Source organism: Sceloporus occidentalis, unplaced genomic scaffold, assembly GCF_023333645.1.
Source record: "Sceloporus occidentalis isolate IW3139 unplaced genomic scaffold, rSceOcc1.0.p SCAF_1, whole genome shotgun sequence".
Classification (NCBI taxonomy): domain Eukaryota; kingdom Metazoa; phylum Chordata; class Lepidosauria; order Squamata; family Phrynosomatidae; genus Sceloporus; species Sceloporus occidentalis.
The window spans coordinates 7,202,317-7,221,889 of record NW_028316981.1 but is presented as its reverse complement, the minus strand read 5'-3'; the positions used below and the strand labels follow the sequence as shown (position 1 = coordinate 7,221,889).

The window sequence follows — 19,573 nt, the reverse complement described above, 5'->3', positions numbered from 1 at the left end:
AAAATTAGAGACAGAGGCCCCATTCAGATTCACCTATTTGCGCTGGATGGAATTGGGTAGATCCAGATCCCCTCCCCCCGAATCCCTCCGGAAGCAAGTGCCCACTATTTACTTCAGGGTAATTTAACCCTGAATGCCATGCAGCTCTGGGGAGAGTTCTTATTTGCCAAACCGGTTTTAAAAAAGGCTCCTTTGCTGTCAATCAAATTTATTTCCGCTTTCGTCAAGGTGACATTTCCTACAGCGATTGGGCCACCAGATGTGTGCTTCCCCCACTCCTTTAAAAGAAAAACAGGCGGCAGTATGCGCAGATACTGTCAAATTTAAAAACCTCAAGGTGTGTGTGTGTGTGTGTGTTGTGTGTATTTGGGTCACTACAGATTATGGATCTCCCTTGCCTTTGTTTTCAACCCCAAAATGCAAACTAATGCATCTCCTTACCACCCCAATGCCTCATAGACATATAATAATAATAATTCTTCACCTCAGAATACCATTTCTGCATCCTTTGCTCTCCCTCAGCCAGCCCAGTTCCTTACAGACAGCAGCAAAAGCATTCTGTATCAATTTGGCAACTTGAGAGAGAAACATAGCCTTTTGTAAAGTGTGTGCTGATGGGAGCAAGCAAATGAAAGGGAAAGCAGCACAAGCGGACACATTCTATGCATATATGTACCTACCTGTAGAACTATGCGCATAGACTGCCTGGTGCGAGAGGGAGGCTTGTTCCATTCTGTGCCCTCCCTCTGACCTACCCTGAACTTGACCCTTTCTCAGGCACCCCGATTGCTCTTTGCATCCTTCCTCCGGCTCCTTGGCTCCGTCAGTCATCCCGATTGCCTGGTATCCCTTCTTTTCCCCCTGGCTCCTTCGTCCTCCTCCTCCTCCTTCACCCCAATGAAGGGGAGGGAATGTTCTGCCCACTGCCCTCCCTCTGACCTAAATCCCTCCCCTGAACTTGCCCGATCATGATCAGAGACAAGTTCATACTCGCTGAACCCGTTTTTTAAAAAAAGATACAGCTTTTACTCTGCTCCCAATGTACCCAGTAGCCATATTGAGCCCACCCTAACCTGGTTGAGCCAGGCCAAAAGCAGCAGAACAAATCCACTCCTTTTTGGAGCCCTGGTTCAGGACTACGGTGAGGCCCATATCGGGACCAGGTGCATGCGATTGCCACAGTCCCAGAATGAACAACAGCAGCACAGTACTGGCACAAACATTTTGGGTCATCTGCTTGACTCCACAGAGAAACAGAAACGCATACCAATATTGTATATTTATAAATACCTGTACATTACGTGCCTACAACACTATTGTTGTTAATCTGTTATATTGGTTTTGGAATAAAAATAAAAATTGTAAAAAGTCAGTAATGGTAAATGTGTTTTACCCCTTAGCATGAAAGGTGGCTACTTGCCTAAGTGGCCAGAAACCCATTGAGTTCCTGGACGTATCAGTGCCATACTCTGCCACTGGAATCAGCACAAAGAAAGCCTGGTTGTGTGGCAGTGTCACCAGGAAAACCTGGCACTTCTTTTGAAAACTTGGCACACAGGGACCATATACCTGGATTTAAAACAGAATCGTACTTCTGAAAGGCTTTGGGGACTGTGAATCCACTTCATCACAAGGTGAATCCTCCCCACATTCATCAAAGCCAAATCTGGGGGCACCACATTTCAGCAGAATCCTATCAGAGGGCCTTTGCCCCCTTCAGTCCTCAGAGTGCTCCAAAAACACAGCCCCAGAGTGATCGCCTGCCCACCTTTCCACAGGAGGAAATACTCTCATCTGCAATTCTTTTGGCTCCTTCTCTGCCTCTGACTGACTCGGAGGAAACCCTCTGCCAGTGACACTGCCTGGGAACAGGTCTCTGCCCCACATTCCCTGACCCGCTTCTTCATCTCTGGGGCAGGATGGTCAGGAATTGCTCCAAGACCAGGTCCAGGATCTCATTTTTTGTGTGTTGCTCTGGCTTCAGCCACTAACTGCAGAGATGATGAAGTCAATTGCAAACTTCTTGGGGTCCCTCACCCTCCTCAAATGAAAACTGCCTGAAGTGGTGGCACTGTATGTCTCACACAGGAATGTGTTCTGGATTGTCTTCTTCCAAAATTATCCACTGTTTTCAGCACTGATGCTGTCAGGGTCCTGTCTTCTTTAGGACCAGCCATGCCATCCATCCCCTTTTTTGGGTTTGTGTGTGTTTGGGGGGGGGACAAAGAAGCCACAAATAGGATCAAAGTTATTCCTTGTTCCTCTGTCTCGGGACAAAGATTTTGATAAGATGCTATGTATTCCTGCATGGCAGAAGAAGGGTCCTTGGGGTTCCCTTCTGGCCTCTAGGAATCTTCCCCTCCCTCCTCTTAACCCTTCCTTCCCCATTCACCTGCTGCTCCATTTCTCCCCTTCACTGGGTTGGGGGGCTGGAAGGCAACCCCTGCTTAGGAGGGAGGTGAGGACCCTCCCCCCACACACACAGAGACATTGGAGGAATGGACAGCTTCTCCTTTTCTATGGGCTGAATGTCAAACAAATCCCCAGTTATGGCCCTGGGTCCATCATAAACATGGCTTGGGCCCGAGTTACTTACAGGACCGCATCTCCCTATATAATCCACCCCACACTAAGAACCTATTGGAAATAGCAACCTTTAAATATGTTGCTACTTCGCAAAGAGCATTCTCATCAACGGCTCGGAGACTTTGGAATAGTCTTCCTGAGGAGATCCGCTCAGCGGCCATGCTAGAAACATTTAGAAAAGCAGTTAAAAACCGAGCTTTTTAGCCGAGCATACCCCACCTGATATGAAGACCCCCCTGATATGAATGGCATGCCCTGTCTGTGTATGATCCCTGACTTGCTTGTTGATGCTATTGTTATTATCTGATGTTGGATATTTTATTGTTTTAGCTGCTTTTAATTGAATTTTGATGTAAACACTTTGTGTTTTTATTTAGTCTGTAACCCCGCTTCGATCCACCAGGAGAGGCGGGGAAACATAAATAAATTTTATTATTATTATTATTATTATTATTATTATTATTAAGTGTGTGTGTGTGTGTGTGTGTGTGATGTATGACTGTTGATTTTTCAGAGAAATGCCTAGCCAGGTTAAATTAATTCTCTGCTGGCATTTGATACTGAGGCAAATAAAAAACTTCTCAAACTTCCTGATTGTCAACCCGGTGGGCAAGGAATTCCGGCCCTCCCATATCATAAAGTTAGAAGAGACCCCAAGGGCCATCCAGTCCAACCCCCTTCTGCCATGCAGGAACTCTCAATCAAAGCATCCCCTTTGACAGATGGCCATCCAGCCTCTGTTTAAAGGCCTCCAAGGAAGGAGACTCCATCACACTCCAAAAGAGTATGCTCCATTGTCAAACAGCTTTTACTGTCGGGAAGTTCCTCCTAATGCAGGGGTAGGCAACCCTTTTGAGCCGGGGGCCGGGTTGCTGTCCCTCAGACAACTGGGTGGCCAAAGCAAAAAAATAAATAATTATTTTTTTTAAAAAAAAATTAAATAAATAAATAAACCGGGACAAATGTAGGACAAAATTTTCAAATGGAGGGCACTTTTTTAAATAAAAAATGGAGGACACAGGAAAAAATTTGCTGATTTTTTAAAAAATGTTAAGATAAATGCATGTTTCTGAGGCTTCTATAGATAATTGCCCCACCATGCCCCTCGTGTGAGACGCCAAAGGCCCCGGCGGCAATCGGTGGCAGGACTGGGCTGGCCGGTCCCAAGGCCTCGACGGGCCGCATCCGGCCCGCGGGCCGCAGGTTGCCTACTGTCAGAGTTAGCACCCGGAATCCCAGACAATCAATCAGTCAGTTTGATTATATAATCAACAGCACTTTATTGATAGATCCAGAATCAGACATGTGCCTCACTCAGCTTCTTAGCTGAGACTGACCACACCTCCCCACAGACAAAGTAACAGAATTCCCAAAAGCCAAAATCCCCTCCCATGCAGAAACCCGCCAAACAAAGCCCCTCCTGGTTCCCACAGAACTGAAACCACATTCCCCGCTCAGAGAGCCAGGCCCTCAAGGCCACCCGATAAGACACCTGGCCCTGCTATGCACTAGACATCACTATCTACATTCCTAACTGCAGCTAAAGCCCCATCATCCCCAACTACTATACCTCAACACTAATCACTATCTGGTAGAATACTAACAGGATTCTAACACCTACCCCCGTCCTAATGTTTAGGTGGAATCTCTTTTCCTGCAGCTTCCATCCATTGCTCTGTGTCCTATTCTCTGAAGCAGAATAAATAAGTTTGCTCCATCACCAGTATGACATCCCTTCAAATACTTAAACAGGGCTGTCACATCACCCTTTCATATCACCCCTTAACCATGTCTTCTCCAGGCTAAACGTACCAGCTCCCTAAGTCTGTCCTCATAAGGCATGGTTTGCAGACCTTTCACCATTTTGGTGGCCCTCCTTTGGACACGCTCCAGCTTCTTAACATCCTGTTCAAACTGTGATGCCCAGAAGTGGACACAGGATTCCATGTGAGGCCTGACTAAAGCAGAATAGAGGGGCACTATTACTTCCCTTGATCTAGATATGACAGTTCTATTGATGCAGCCTAGAATCACATTGGCCTTTTTAGCTGCCCAATCACACTCTTGACTCATGTTCAACTTGTGGTCTAATGGGACTCCCCAAGATCCCTTTCACATGTACTGTTGTCAAGCCAAGTGCCCCCCATCCTACATCTGTGTATTTCATTTTTCTTCTGCCTTAATGCAGTACCTTACATTTCTCCATTTGTTAGTTTTGGTCCAGTTTACTAATCTTGTTGATCCTGGGAAACCAGCCACGTTCATCCAATGTCACCAATTCCTCCCATATCTCCATTCCCCAACTGGATCCCAGACCACCAATTCTCCCCTGACTGCCTTCACATCCCTCCTTTGCTGTTTTTTTTTTTTTTGGGGGGGGGAGGGCATTTTCTGCTTCTTTTTAGTCCAGAGCCAAGAGTCAGTCTTTCCAAAGTCCCCTTCTCTCAATGGGACCCCACTTTCCACCTTGCCATATGGGTGTTTTATTATGGGGGGGGGCATCTTGTGTGATTCTTTCCTCTCTTGCCTTCTTTAGCTGTTTTTTTTTTAAATTCATCCCCAATCTCCCCAAAAATACCTTTTCAAAAATTCTTACAACATCTCCACATACCCAAACAGATTTGGGCACCAAGGATCCATATTTCACATCTGGAAACACAGCAGGACTTCTGCTTTGGTGAAAAAACATCCTCTTGCATTGCTGATGTAAGCATGGTCTCCACCTTAACTGTGACCCTGAGAGAAAAAATGGGAGAGAACACAACCTGCTGACCTTCTCCTTATCATATACGTTTTGTTGCAGAAAATGGTGAGGCACATGTCAGTGTATCGCTGTCCCTAACTTCAAACAGTATGGATTGTTTTGGCGATCCCCCTGCCCAGAACTGGAGAGAGTGTCACCATGTATCTTATTTCAATCAGTAAATATCTTATTTCATTCACAATATATTTTATTTTAGTCCCTTACTGAATGTTTGCTCCAATCAGCCGGGACTAGCCTGGCAACCATTTTCCAGATGACTTTTTCATCTCTTGTCCCCAGACTGTGGCAATGGCTTTCCAGAAGAGAGAAACAACTGAAAATGCTGACTGCACTTAAAACAGCAGTAAAGACACATTTCTTCCAGCAGGCATATCCAGTCAATTTTAAATCATGACTTTTTATTCTGTGTATGAATTCTTATGAGTGTATTTCAATGATTTAATAGTATTGTATTTCAACTGTGGGTTTTTGTATTTTTAATTGTGTTTTAACGTTCTGTACCCTGCATTGCAGAGGCTGGAAAGAAACAAATTACTACTACTATTACTATACCACATCTTTTATCTCAGGGACTGTTACAAAAACCAATGCAACTTCAAACTGCAGTCCTTACAGCTTCCAAGTAATGCCCTACTTAACCTTAAAGCAATATCTTAGAGATCACTCTAGCTGATCCATACACACATCCATCCTTTACTGGATCAGTGGATTCCACACTGGATCTCCCAATCTCCACTAGTTTTCCAAGAACCTCATTCTGGATCTAACAAGATCCCACCCACAGATCCTTTGATCCCATTGCTTGGCACCAATTTGTGACAGGGCCTTGTCTCAAAACTTAGGTTCATTTTACCTCTTATCCACAGAAGGCTCCTAGACACTTGCTCCACTTTAAGTCATTAACACTGTTTTGAAATGTATAAGGGCCAGGGTCCCAAGTGTCCCCATAAGCCAATCAATTAGGCAACATACTTGCCTTTGTTTACAGCTTATAAAAATTACTCAGACAGACAGCCACTATAAAAAAATAAACAATAATTTTATTAAATAACATCATGAAATAAAATAACTTATCTCGGTTACTTCAAGCTTAGTGTGGTTACAGTAACAACAAACAATTGCTATGCTTTCAAATACATTGCATCCTACTCTCTCACTTTCAGAAGGAATACCCACCAGACCTAACTAGACTAATTGAATCACAGTCCCTACTGGAGTAACTGTACTGAATTCCCTTTCCTGTCAGAATCTTTATCAGATCTTCACTGACCCCCCCCCCCCATCTAATCCCTGACTCTAATCCCCCATAGCTCTCCTCACAGCCTTCCCAAACAGTGATCGGTCGCCAGGAAGCCAGGTCTGCCTAGCAACTACGTAACATGTGGTTTCTCTCCACTGTGGTGTTGCTGGTGTTTCACAAGGGTTGCTCTTTGAGCAAAACGTTTACCACACTCCTGACAATTGTAGGGTTTTTCACCTGTGTGGACTCTTTGGTGTTTTACAACTTCTGGCCAGGAAACAAAACATTTCTCACACTTCTGACATTTGTACGGCTTCTCTCCTGTATGCACCCTCAGATGAATCACGAGGCATGTCTTTTGAGAAAAACATTTCCCACACTCTTTGCATTTGTAGGGTCTCTCTCCTGTGTGGACTCTTTTATGGACCAGGAGGTTTGAACTATGAGGAAAGCATTTGCCACACACCTGGCATTTGTATGGCTTCTCTCCTGTATGCACTCTATGATGAATCACAAGGTTTGCCTTTTGAGCAAAACATTTGCCACACTCTTGACATGTGTAGGGTTTCTCCCCTGTATGCACCCTCTGATGAATCACAAGGTATCCCTTTTGAGAAAAACATTTCTGACACTCCTGGCATTGGAATGGTTTCTCTCCTGTGTTGGCTTTGCACTGGCTCACAAGGTCTGTGTGCGCTTTCAGATGTGTAATAAGTAGTGACTGGTAAGCAAAGCATTCTCCACATTTCTGGCATTTGTGAAGTTTCTTGACTGCGTGGGCTTCTTTGTTAACACTGTACAACTTATCATCAAAAGCTTTCACAGGAACTTCACACTCAAAGGATTCTTTTCCAGCATGGAGCCTCTTGTAAGGCACAAGTGCTGTATTCCCAGAAACATTGCATTTGGAGGGCTTCTCTCTGATACAACGTTCCGTTTCTGAATGTTGGGCTTGCTGGTGGCTGGTAAGTTCCAGTTGCTGCCTAGAACATTTCCCAGACTTAGCACATATATGTGTTTTCCTCCAGTTTTCTGCTGCAAAGAAGAAAAACAGAAAGGGATAAAATCCAAAGAACCCTATTTACAAATGAATCCACAGAACAAAAGTAGAGATACCATGACCTCCTCTTATGGCTTAGGCCCAGACTATCTGAAAGCTATCTCCCTATAAGAAGCTGCCAGAGTATTATGATCTCTTTATCCTTCCACCACCCTCCCAGGCTTGGTTGTTGAGGACATGGGAGCAAGCCTTCTCGGTGGTGGCTCCTAGACTTTGGAACTCCCTCCCAAGGAGGTTCAGTCTATTCCCTCTCTGTTGTATTTACACCAGCAAGCAAAGACCTTCATGTTTAAACATGACTTCAGCCTTAACTGACCAAGACAGAGGGACAGGCAGTTAGGTATGTGGTGTTTTGTTATTAAATGAATGTCTTTAAAAGTAGTTTTAACTAGATGTATGGTTTAATTCTTTTTTTTAAAAAAACTTTGAATTTTTTTTTAACTGCTCTGTTTTAACAAAAAGCAGTTTATGAATCAAATTAATAAACTTTCTCCTCACTGCTCTTTTAGGCTCCAGGGAAAGATCATTTCATTTTTCATGATATTTTGAGATGTTTGGAGTTTTTACATGCTGACTCTCCTATATTATGCTACTGATTTGAGTTCTGTTTTACCTGCTATGTCAGTTTTATTTCCCATAAAAGAAAAAGCATAACCATATATGACAGGCCGAGGGAACTGCTCAATATGTCTATAGGCAAGACCTTGGGGGCAAGCACCTGGTTGTCTGGACTGCTACTTTCCTCTCATTTGGGCTTTCCAAGGGGCATTTGCTTCCAGAGACACAGAGCAGGCCCACTGAGAACAGAGGCTTTGGAAGAAAGGTCTGAGGGAACGGAGAATCTTATCTGAGCCAGGATTGAACCCTAGAGTCCAGTAGGGCTCGGTGCTTAGTAAAATTGGATCTTGTTGGAATGCACAGAGCATCTAAGACAGGAGTGGAAAACACACAATCTGTGGGCCACACACTGCCCTGCCCTATTTTTGTGCCAGGCTGGGTACTCATTTTAATGTCCTTGGAAGGATTGCCAGGCTGAGTCGAACCTGATCCCCTGGCTGGTACTGAACTTACAACCTTGTGGTTTGTGAGTGAGTGACTGCAGTACAGGCTTTTAACCACTACGTTCCCAGGGCTCCAAAATATCTGGATTTGAAATCTTGTTCAGTCTATACAAAAGAAAAATCTTTGCAGCTCTCAAACAGGTGTCAACCCCTTCCAATAAGGGACATCTGCCAGGCCTACAAGCAACAAGCTTTCTGATCCCCAATTAGGGGCCACCCTTTTATGACAAGGAGCTTACTACGATTTAAAAAAATATACTGGAAACCTTTGTTCCTATAATTTCTATCTCCCCACCCCTGGGCATTATTCTTCTACTCCAACCTATAAGGGTCCATTCATAATCTACACACCAGGGATGAGCAAAGTTGGGAGCTTAAAGGCTATATTAGCGGCCAAGCAAACTTTGGAAGCATGAACCACCAGCACATCTCTTACCATAGAAAAGTTCTCTGAAGAAATCTTTTCAAAACCCCTGGGGAAAATAGCTCTCTCTCTCAACCTCAGAGGATGCAATGGCAACCCCTCTCCGAAGAAATCTTTGCAAAACCCCTGGGGAAAATCATTCTCTCAACCTCAGAGGATGCGATGGCAACCCCTCTCTGAAGAAATCTTTGCAAAACCCCTGGGGAAAATCACTCTCTGGGCCCATACAGACAGGCCAAAATAAAGCTGCTTCGGGTCACTTTGAGATATTCTGTTTAAATGATGCATATGTCCTAAGAGTCTGGAACCCGCGCTAAAGCCACGCTCCACTCCTTAGGAGTCCTTCCAGACTCTTAGGATGCATGCATCATTTAAACAGCATACCTCAAAGTGACCCGAAGCAGCTTTATTTTGGCCTGTGTATGGGGCCTCTCTCAACCTCAGAGGTTGCAATGGCAATCCCTCTGAAGAAATCTTTGCAAAACCCTGGGGAAACCTTTTCTTCCCCCATGCTCCCCCTCCAGAGAGAAGCCTACTGGGCCTTGTAGAAACCACTGCCTCTCTGCCTGCCTCCTCCACAGCTCCCTCTGTAGTCTCTGCTTGGCTGCAGGAAAAGCTCCTTCTCCTCTGCCTGGCCAATGGGGATGAAGGAGCTGGAAGCCTGCCTGCAGCCTCTCCAACACAAAGGGAAGCTGCTTTGCAAAGGGAAGGTTGAGACAGAGAGGCAAGAACCAGGAGTCCAGCTGTCCCCCGGACATAATGCAGAGGCGAGACGGGACCTTCCCCAAGGTCAAAAAAGCATGATTGTCCCACCAGAACCCGTGAAATGGCAACCCTACATACAAGTCAAGGGAAGGTATATTTCTGTTTATGTCCATCCTTCCCATCTGTCCTCTTGTAGCCAAATTGAGAACACCGACACTGGAATGGTTCCAGCAGCCAAATCTTGTTCCTGATGAGAGGCAAGCAGGAGTGGGAAATCTATGAACTTCCATGTGCTGACCCACTATTGCCCCCATTATACCTCACCAATGGCTACAATGAAGGCAGTACAGGCAGGTCTGACAAAGACTGAGGGTAACAGGAGTTTCAAAACACAAAAGCATACAATTATAGAGTTGTAAGGGGCTGCAAGGCCTACCTATTCCAACCCCTGCCGTGCAGGAATACACAAGTAAAACAGTCTAGAAATATCTCTATCCAACTTCTATTTAAAAACTTCCAAAGAAGGAGAGTCTACCATCCTCCAAGGCAATCCATTCCACAAACAGAAACAAAATAAATAAAATTAAAAGTTTGCTGCCCTTTCCTGACTCCCAAAGGCTGGCATCCTGTTTATGACAATACAAAAAAGTAAGCTGCAGGGAGAGATTCACCAGAGCCCACCAAATATATTCTATTGACAGGGACAGAAGTGGAGCTGTGCATACAACAATATTGTGCATTGCAGTTCCACCCCAGCACCAATCACTGACATGGGTTGTCTAATGCTGTCATTGCATATGAGGCTAAGTAGTGCTATGCAGATATTCAGCCACACAGGCAATACTGGATTGCAGCCAAAATGTGATGGCTGAAGCTGTCACCACACTCTGCCTGAAGTCCTCCTCTGTTTTAGAACACACCTTTGCTCAAACTGCTTGTCTCAAACAGACACTGGTTGGAACTTGGATAATAGTGTACATATATGTAACTTGGGATTATGTTAACAAGTCAAATTTAGCTTCTGGCCACCCGATGAACCTGAAACTTCCAAGAGCCCCTGTCACTAAATGCCCTGCTGAGGTCTTGTAAACTCAGGGCCCTGGCTTTCCTCGACTGAATCAATCCACGTATTGTGTGATCTCCACTTTTTTCTTCTGATGTTATGGAGCTTCAGACTTTTCTTTCACCTCTGTGCAGGTCAGAAGCTGGACATCTTTTCATCTTGGGTCCAGTTGCATTGTAAAACACAGTCTTCTGCTCTTCTGTTTCTGAGAGATCCTCTGCCAGTGTCACCACCACTCCAATACTGTTGCTGCACACTAGCTGTTTTGCACATTTAGTCTGGCTCCTCAGCAAAAGCTTGGGAGATCATACCAGCAGCTAAACCTCTTGACTCATAGAGGCATGCACTCCCACTACCATATTAACAGGAATTATCATCAACAAGGAAACAAGGGAACCTTACCAAGACAGCCCACTATCCCACAGATCTCCTCTATGACTTGTGTATATATGGCTCATCCCTTTCCCATTTTGGCTGAGACAGGACCCTCTTCCAAGAACTGTAGCTGTTAGTGCTATTATTATAAATGCATTTTAAAACAGAAAACATGATCGTCCAGGGAAAGAGAGAACCTTACCAAGGAAGGCCATGTTCCCATGGATCTCTACTGTGATCTGCCTATGCAGGGCTCTCTGGTCAGGATCCAGCAGGGCCCACTCCTCTGGGGAGAAAGACACAGCCACTTCCTCAAACATCAACAGATCCTGGAGAAAAAAGAAAAAGGTTCCTGCTAACTCTGGACATCAAGATGACTACAGCCTCTGGCAACTGGAATAAAGTGGACTCACAGGCTGATAAGGCACCAAAGGAAGCCAAGGTGAGATTGATTCTTCCACAAACACCAGCATGAGCATTGTAGATGAGGTCTGACAAACACAGGAACCTAAACCCATGACACAAGCTACAGCTGCAGTAAAAGAAGACTGGCTTGGAAGAAATATAACTGAAGAACAAAATGGCAAAGATCATACCCTGCAGTATTTAAACTGGGGGTAGTCAAATGCAGATGGGCTGGGCAGGCCAAAGTGGGGCATTTCAGTAAGCCACAAGAGATGTTGTGTCACTTCCAATTGCCATGTTAGCCAGTTTTCAGCTGGTGTTTTTTGTTTATTTTTTCCATTATTAGGGAGAAGTCCCTGATAGTAAGAGCTATTCAACAGGGGAACACATTCCCTTGAAATATAGTGGAGTCTCCTTCTCTGGAGGTTTTTAAACAGAAGCTGGATGGCAATCTGTCAAATGTGTTTTGATTGTGTCTCCCTGCCTGGCAGGGGGTTGGAATGGATGGTCCTTGGGGTCTCTTCCAACTCTATAATTCAGTTCTGGGGGTGGGCTGTAGATTTTTATGGCATATCCTCCAACTGCCCCAATTTGGCAGGGACAATGCCAATTAATGTAATCCTCTTTTCACCCACTTTTTCATTGGCTTTTAAAATGTCACCATTTCTTTCTCTTCCCCTCTCTTCTCCCTCCCCCTCCTTTATTCTCAGCTTACTTGAGTTGCTGCAAACTGTGTATAAGGTGCAAAAATTGGCATTCCATTAACTCAGCCAGTACAGTGTAGTGTTTTGAATTTGGACTATGATTCTGGAGACTAGGGTTTGAACTAGGGTTACATTTCTCTGTGTTGAAATTCATTTTGTTTGTTTTGGTCCAGCTTTCTTATTTGTTCAGGTCATTTTGAATTTTGACCCTATTGACTGGGGTATTACCTACCACTCCTAATTTGGTGTCATCTGAAAATTTTATAAGCATGCCCTCTATTCTGTCATCCAAGTCATTGAAAAGGATGTTAAACAGCACAAGGCCCAAGACAGAACCCTGTGGCACCCCACTGGTTATTTTCATCCAGGATGAAAAGGAGCCATTTGTGAGTACCCTTTGGGTTCAACCATTCAACGAAGTACAAATATATTTCTCAAGGCCTTTTGTTTCAGGATTTCTTCTCCTTACCTGATCTGTTTCTGTTCCACCGCAAAGAAGAGAAAGAGAGAACTGTATCTTTGTTGGTGGCATCATTCCATCCTCTGTGGGAAAAATCAAGGGGGGGGGAAGCTGTTCACGTACACTTGTGTCAGAGGTTACAGTTTTGAACAAATATTCACTAGGAAGTACAGGCATAGCTCAGCCAACAAAATCTCTGACAAAGAAGCTCCTTTTTACAACCTCACTGTATGCCAACCCTGCCCCCCATTTCTTCATTCTGTGTAGAACTGAAACTATTTTAGCAGCATCAGCATGAGAAGAATGGTGAAAGAGGGCTGGAGAAACATAGTTTTCAGTGTCTGGTTGCAGCAATATGTCTGGACTCTGGAGTAAACAATGCAATAAAGCTTGAGCTGAGAAAGAATGGAATTTTACTCTAGTTGAACCTATTGTAGCCGCGTGCCTGTCAACACACAAGGGAAACAGCAGAAAATGGAAGAGCAGAGAAGCCTGCCTAAACAGCTATTCTAGCATTTTTAAAAAGCATTGATCTATGGGTTTGCCCACCAAAATAGAAATTGTAAGAAAAGGTGAAAGAAAGTGAAAAAAAAGGTAATCTAAAGAATCCTTAAGAAGGTTGAAAATGTTTTTGTTGACTCACGCAAGGCTTCCTTAACCTCATGGTTTTACTTCACATTTGCATATTGTTAGTTTTGGATAAAAAGTGTGCTGAAACATGTTAACCTACTCTTCTTTTTGGTTCAGGAACCATCCCTATTCTTCCCATTTTATTTGTGCCTATGATGTAAAACTTTCTGTTAACAAATGCCCAAGGACATATCAAGTTTGTCTACTGAGGTATATGTGTATTCTTTCAGAAATATTAGAACACAATTACACATCCAGGAACATACCAAGGACACTTGGGTACAGTGGTTCAGATTTTGGGCTGGGGCCTGAAGAAATCCAGTTGTAGCCTACACTGAGTCCTGAATTTCACCGGGCAACTTTAAGCCACCATCTTCTCTCTACGAGACTGGCCTACCTCACAGGATTTTTTTTGTGCAGACAAAGGAGAGAGGTGGTGGAAAGTAATCAGGGACTGGAAACCCAGGGAATAAGTCAGGTATGAATAGAAACACACAGGGACAAGATGCACCATGTATGTCAGGGATGCATAGAGTCAATCTCTGCACGTGGAGATGAGTATTCCTTGTGCGGAGCAACCTTTAGGTTGAACAGCAACGTTTGGCACCAGAAGTGCAACTGAATGGGCAGTGGCATGCACAATGGGACTGCAAGCACATCTGGCAATAATACCCCACTACTTCCAAACAGAAACCTGACAGTAAGACAAGCCAATAAAATGTATACCCAGCATAGGGTAGTTGTTTGAGTATTAGGATTCTGGAAGACCAAGATCTGAATCCCTGCTTGGCCATGGGGACCTACAGAATGACCTTGGGCAAATCATACTCTCTCAGCCTCAGAGAAAGGGAAACCCCCTCTGAACAAATTCCACCAAGAAAACCCTTTGAAAGGTTCCCCTTAGCATCACTATAAGTCTGAAACTACTTGAAGGCACACAACGACAAAAACAAAGGCATCTTCAGAATTTGTGCTAGAGAGTGTTTAGGGACTTTTACTGTTGCATAATGTTAGAAGTGGTCTTGGTGCCCCTTCCTCTTTCAGTTAATTTTTCTATTGGCATGATGTTCTGGAGCTTTGTGTTTTTATTTATATTTGTCCTTCACTCCCTGCAACTCAAAGCCATTTTATCCTCACAAAAACCACCCTGCATGTAGGTCAGTGTGAGTGTGTGAGAGAAACAGAATAACTGGTTGATCCCCCATCCCCACCCCATGAATTTGATGGTGGCTCACTGACAGCTAGAACTGGATTTTCCCAAGCTCCTGTCCAATATTCTAACTGCTGCATCACTATTTGTTGTTCGGGGGCACCTTCACATAATTTCATCTTAAAGTGACCCTGGGAGGCACTTGAGGTGTAATGGTTTAAGCATTGGATTACAACTCTGGAGACCAGGGTTCAAACCCCTGTTCACCCATGGGAACCCACTCTATCAGCCTCAGAAGCCCCTCTGAACAACCAAGAGAACCCCATAATAGGTTCATCGTAGGGTTCCCATAATTCAGAAACCACTTGAAGGGAATAGCACCAAGAAGATTCTGGCTAGAGAAGCTTCATTCTTACCTTGCAAGGGAGGCCCTCCATCACACTCCTGCTTGATCTCTCTCCACTGGGGACTCTGCCTCATGTCCAATGGAGCTTTCTCTGCCACAGAGAATTCAGAGTCAACTTCTCTCAAGATATTTTTGAGCTGAAACAGCAGTGAGGATACAAGACACAGAATTTGGAGTAAGATGAGAAAATAGCAAATGCTTTTGGTGAAGAGGTTTGGACTTATGTGGCATGAAACATCAACCCACAGCGAAGTCAGGAATAAGTCAGCAGCTCATTAGTCCTACTTGAAAGTGACATACAGAGGTCCTGCAGTTTTTCCCATACGCGGGGGGTCCGGAATGGATCCCCCACATATACAAAGGGCACAATGTATATGGCAACAACACTGCTGTTCATAATTTATTGTGTTGGTTTTGCCATAAAAAGGGGAAAAAACTCAGCAAGAGTAAATGTGATTCACCCCTCAGAATGAGAGCAGGCTACTTGCTGGAGTGGCTGGAAGCCCATTCTGCTCCTGAGTGCATGAGGGCCCTACTCTGCCACTGGAGTCACCATGGGAGAAAGTCCAGTTGTATGGCAGTGCCAGCAAGAAAACCTGGCACTTCCTTTGAAATCCTGGCACACAAAGAGAACACACCTGGATTAAAGCAGAATCACACTTCTAAGAGGCTTCAGGGACTGTAATTCCACTTCCTCCCAAGGTGAATCCTCCCCATACCCCTCCTTATCAAAGCCAAATCTGGGATCCCCACATTTCAGCAAAATCTCTTAGGGGGCCAATTGCCACCTTCAGTCATCAGAGGGTTCCAAAAAGGCAGCCCCAGAGCCATCAACTGCCCATCTTTGCACCAGGAATAGATCTTCTCACCTGTGGCTCTTTTGGCTTCTTCTCTGCTTCTGCCTGGCTCAGGAGGAAACCTTCTGCCAGGACCACCGCCTGAGAACAGGTTTCTGCCCCACATTCCCTGACCCACTTCTCCATCTCTGGGGGCAGGATAGTCAGGAACTGCTCCAGGATCACCAGGTCCAGGATCTCATTTTTTGTGTGGCACTCTGGCTTCAGCCACTGACGGCAGAAATGGTGGAGTTGGCTGCAAACCTCTCGGGGGCCTTCACCCTCTTCATAGGAGAACTGCCTGAAGCGCTGCTGCTGAATGTTTGAGTTGGCAAGGTCCCCACCCAGGAACCTCTTCTGGACTGTCCTCTCCCAGAACTCCCCAGTGCTCCCAGCTCTAATGCCATCAGGGCCTCTTCCTCCTTCAGGATGACCTATGTCTGGCTCATCCATCTTTGTTTCTTTATGCCAGTCAAATCATAAATAGGATCAGTTATTCTCCTTCCGTCTCTGGGCAAAGATGTTCCTAAGCTTGCTTTGCTGAAGCACCCTGTAAAACCAATACATTGTTCTGTTATTAATATTATCAGGTATTTACAGAAGACCATTAATTTACATTTTTGTGTCAAGAATTGTTAACCTGGTACAGACACTGTACAGGTGCCAGATCCCATCTTATCTTGGAAGCTAAGCAGGGTCAGGTCTGGTTAATACTTGGATGTGAGACCGCCAATAAATACTTGGCAAAACCACCTCTGAGTACACCTCAACTAAGATAACCCTATGAAATTTGTGGAGTCACCATAAACTGACAGGCAACTTGAAGCCACACATACACACTGATACAGAGGAAAGAAAGAAAGGTGAGGTAGTTTGAACATGTTTTTTCATCCAAGAGCCAATATCAATAGATTGAAAAAAACCTGATAGAGTGAAAAGTATCAATAGAGTGAAAAGCAATTTGAACTTATATCCATTTAAAACAAGACATTATGCTAGAACCTTTTTTTACATTTAATGTTACATTTTATGCTGCATACAACATATATTTATGTTGTATTTATTTTCCTATTGATCATATTATCCCACATTCTATATTCAGCAGTTCTTTAAAATCCCACTACAGCTCCCACTCCTTTTATCAAGTACACTGCCTCAGCACATGGAGGTTTGATTTCTGACTACCACAGCTGGGAGAGAGAGTCCTTGGGGCCAATGTTCCACACATGCCAGAATCCTACTTTTGGAAAACCTTTAAAGAGGGCTGTCATCACCTCTTAACCTTCTCTTCTCCATATCCAGCTCCCTCAGTCTCAGACTTGCAGGTAAACAACACAACCACACACCAAGAGCAACATCCTCCTTCCTAAGAGCACCTGGCCTTTGTCCCCACTGCAAGAAAGTCCTCCATGCTGCCCTTCTTCCCCTTGTACTTTCATTTTGAGGAGAGCAGCATCAGGAGCAAACTGGGGATGACCTGCTTGGGCAATGGAGCCTCCTTCTCCTCCCCTCTTTCCAGGCTTCCCCCTTCCCCAACTCTCACCTGGCTCCCTTCTTTCCCTCCTTTGGCTTCTTTTGAGCCAAAGAACCAGGGATTGATGTTTCCAGGGGGGCTCCTTTCAGTGTGACACCACTCCCCCCTCTCTCCCGCCGTGCAGGCGCTTTGTTCTTGGCGGCCATTTTGTCGCCCACTTCTTATCACGTGACTGACGCCAAGCCAGGCTCCTGGCAAGGTCTAAGCCCAGCACTCCAATCCGTCCCCCGGAAACAAGGACGGGGCGCAAAGGGTCCGCCTGGGCCAAAGGTTAGCTGAACAAGTGTGGAAAAGAACATATACCTTTACCACCATCCCACTGCAGCAGCTTCACTGGCTACCAGTCCATTTCTGGGCATGATCTGTCTATGACTTTTAAAGCCCTATATGGCTTGGTTCTACACTGTCTGCCCTTAACTCCCTGTATAAGCCTGCCCAAAGTCAGGGGAGGGCTTTCTCTCCATGTCACAAGAACAGATGCTGAGGACCAGGGAGAGAACCTTCTTTAGTGGCTGCTCCCAGATTGTAGAATTCCTTCCTGCAGGAAGTTCAGTTGGCCCCTTCTCTTAAGTGAAGAGCTTCTCATTCAGCTAAGCCTTTGGTTTGTGGTGGGTTTTTATTTTTAATTTCATTATAATCTTTGTTTTTATATTGTTTTAAACCTCTACTTTTAACTGAAGTACAGTGGGTCCTTGTTATCCGCTGGGGTACGGTTCCAGCCCCCCACCTCCCATGGCTAACAAACCCCATGGATGCTCAAGTCTCTTTCAATATAATGGCATAGTAAAATAGTGTCCCTTATATAAAATGGCAAAATCAAGGTTTTCTATTTGGAATTTATACTTTTAATAAATAAATAAAAATAAAAAATCCACTCAGAAGCTGAACAGGTGGAGTTCTGTCTTTCTTTCACCTTCATATATTTGGATTATCTCATCTGCTTGATCACTGCATAAGCGTGAGCAGCACATCTTCCTTTTCTACGCTCAGAGGTCCTGTCCACTTCTCAACAACTACACTTGTCCCTCCACATTTGCGGCTTTGATTATTTAAGGTTTTTATTAATATGTACACTCTAGGAATCTCTAGGTCCTCCAGAGCAACTCTATTGTCAACTATGACGAAAAGTAGCACTGAAAGACCTAAAGATTCCTAGAGAGAACTCTCCACTAGGCCTTTGTAGCTCCTCCAGTACAATTCTAGGTCAATGTCTGGCAGGTGTTGACCACAGACTTGCACTGGAGGACCTAGACATTCCTAGAGAGGTGTTCTCTCAGGTGAAAATATAGTGTTTTTATTTGTGGGTTTCCCACATTCACAAGGGTCCTGTGCCAGCGAATTTGGAGGGATGAGTGTATTTTTCTAATGATCATTGTTAATATTATAATCATTAGTGTTCATACCTTTTCCACTGCCCCACATCCCTGCACCCAGCAGACAGAGATATATAGGTATACCTCAGTTAACCAAGTATGTTTCAACAGAACACAGGGTACAAGAGACAGAAATAACATGGAAAGAATAAGGATACTTTCCTGTACCAAATAGGAAAGATCAGTTCATCGTGTTTCAGCAAACCATTTATTCAAAATTAACAATAGGCTCATGTGAAAGAAAACAATCAGGTCTTGCATAAAATCATAGAATCATAGAGCTGGATGAGACCTCAAGGGCCATCTAGTCCAAAACTCTGCCATGCAAGAATACAAAATCAAAGCACCACTGACAGATGGCCATATAGCCTCTGTTTTAAAACCACCAGAGGAGGGTCTACCACACTCCGAGGCAGCATGTCCCACTGTCAAACAGCTCTGACTGTCAGGATGTTCTTCTTAATGTTCCTAATGTTGAGGTGGAATCTCTCTTCATGTAGTTTCCATCCTTTGCTCTGTGTCCTTGTCTCTGGAGCAGCAGGAAATAAACTTGCTCCATCCTCAATATGACATTCCTTCAAATATTTAAACAGGGTTATCATATCTCTTCCCTAGTCTAAACTTATCCAGCTCCCTAAGTTTCTCCTCATAAGGCAGTGATGGTGAATCTTTTAGGGACCGAGTGCCCCAACTAAAATGCTTTCAGGCACCAGGTGTTACCTGTTGCTGGGGCAGAACTTCCAGGGGAAAATGGGACTTCCAGGGCAGGACTGCTATCCTCCAGAGGCGAGACTTCC

At 44.5% G+C, this 19,573-nt stretch overlaps 1 pseudogene across 1 annotated transcript in view; it reads right to left on the bottom strand.

Annotated features, from left to right (window-relative positions):
- Positions 1–6,430: 6,430 nt before the first annotated feature.
- LOC149320554 (uncharacterized) overlaps positions 6,431–19,573 on the bottom strand; it is a 29,490-nt pseudogene continuing 16,347 nt past the window's right edge. Inside the window, exons 7-11 of the transcript XR_016278091.1 lie at positions 15,903–16,348; positions 15,044–15,170; positions 12,857–12,930; positions 11,481–11,607; positions 6,431–7,625 (exon numbers count right to left, since the gene is read on the bottom strand). The product of XR_016278091.1 is annotated as an uncharacterized LOC149320554 (transcript). The remainder of the gene's footprint in view (positions 7,626–11,480; positions 11,608–12,856; positions 12,931–15,043; positions 15,171–15,902; positions 16,349–19,573) is intronic.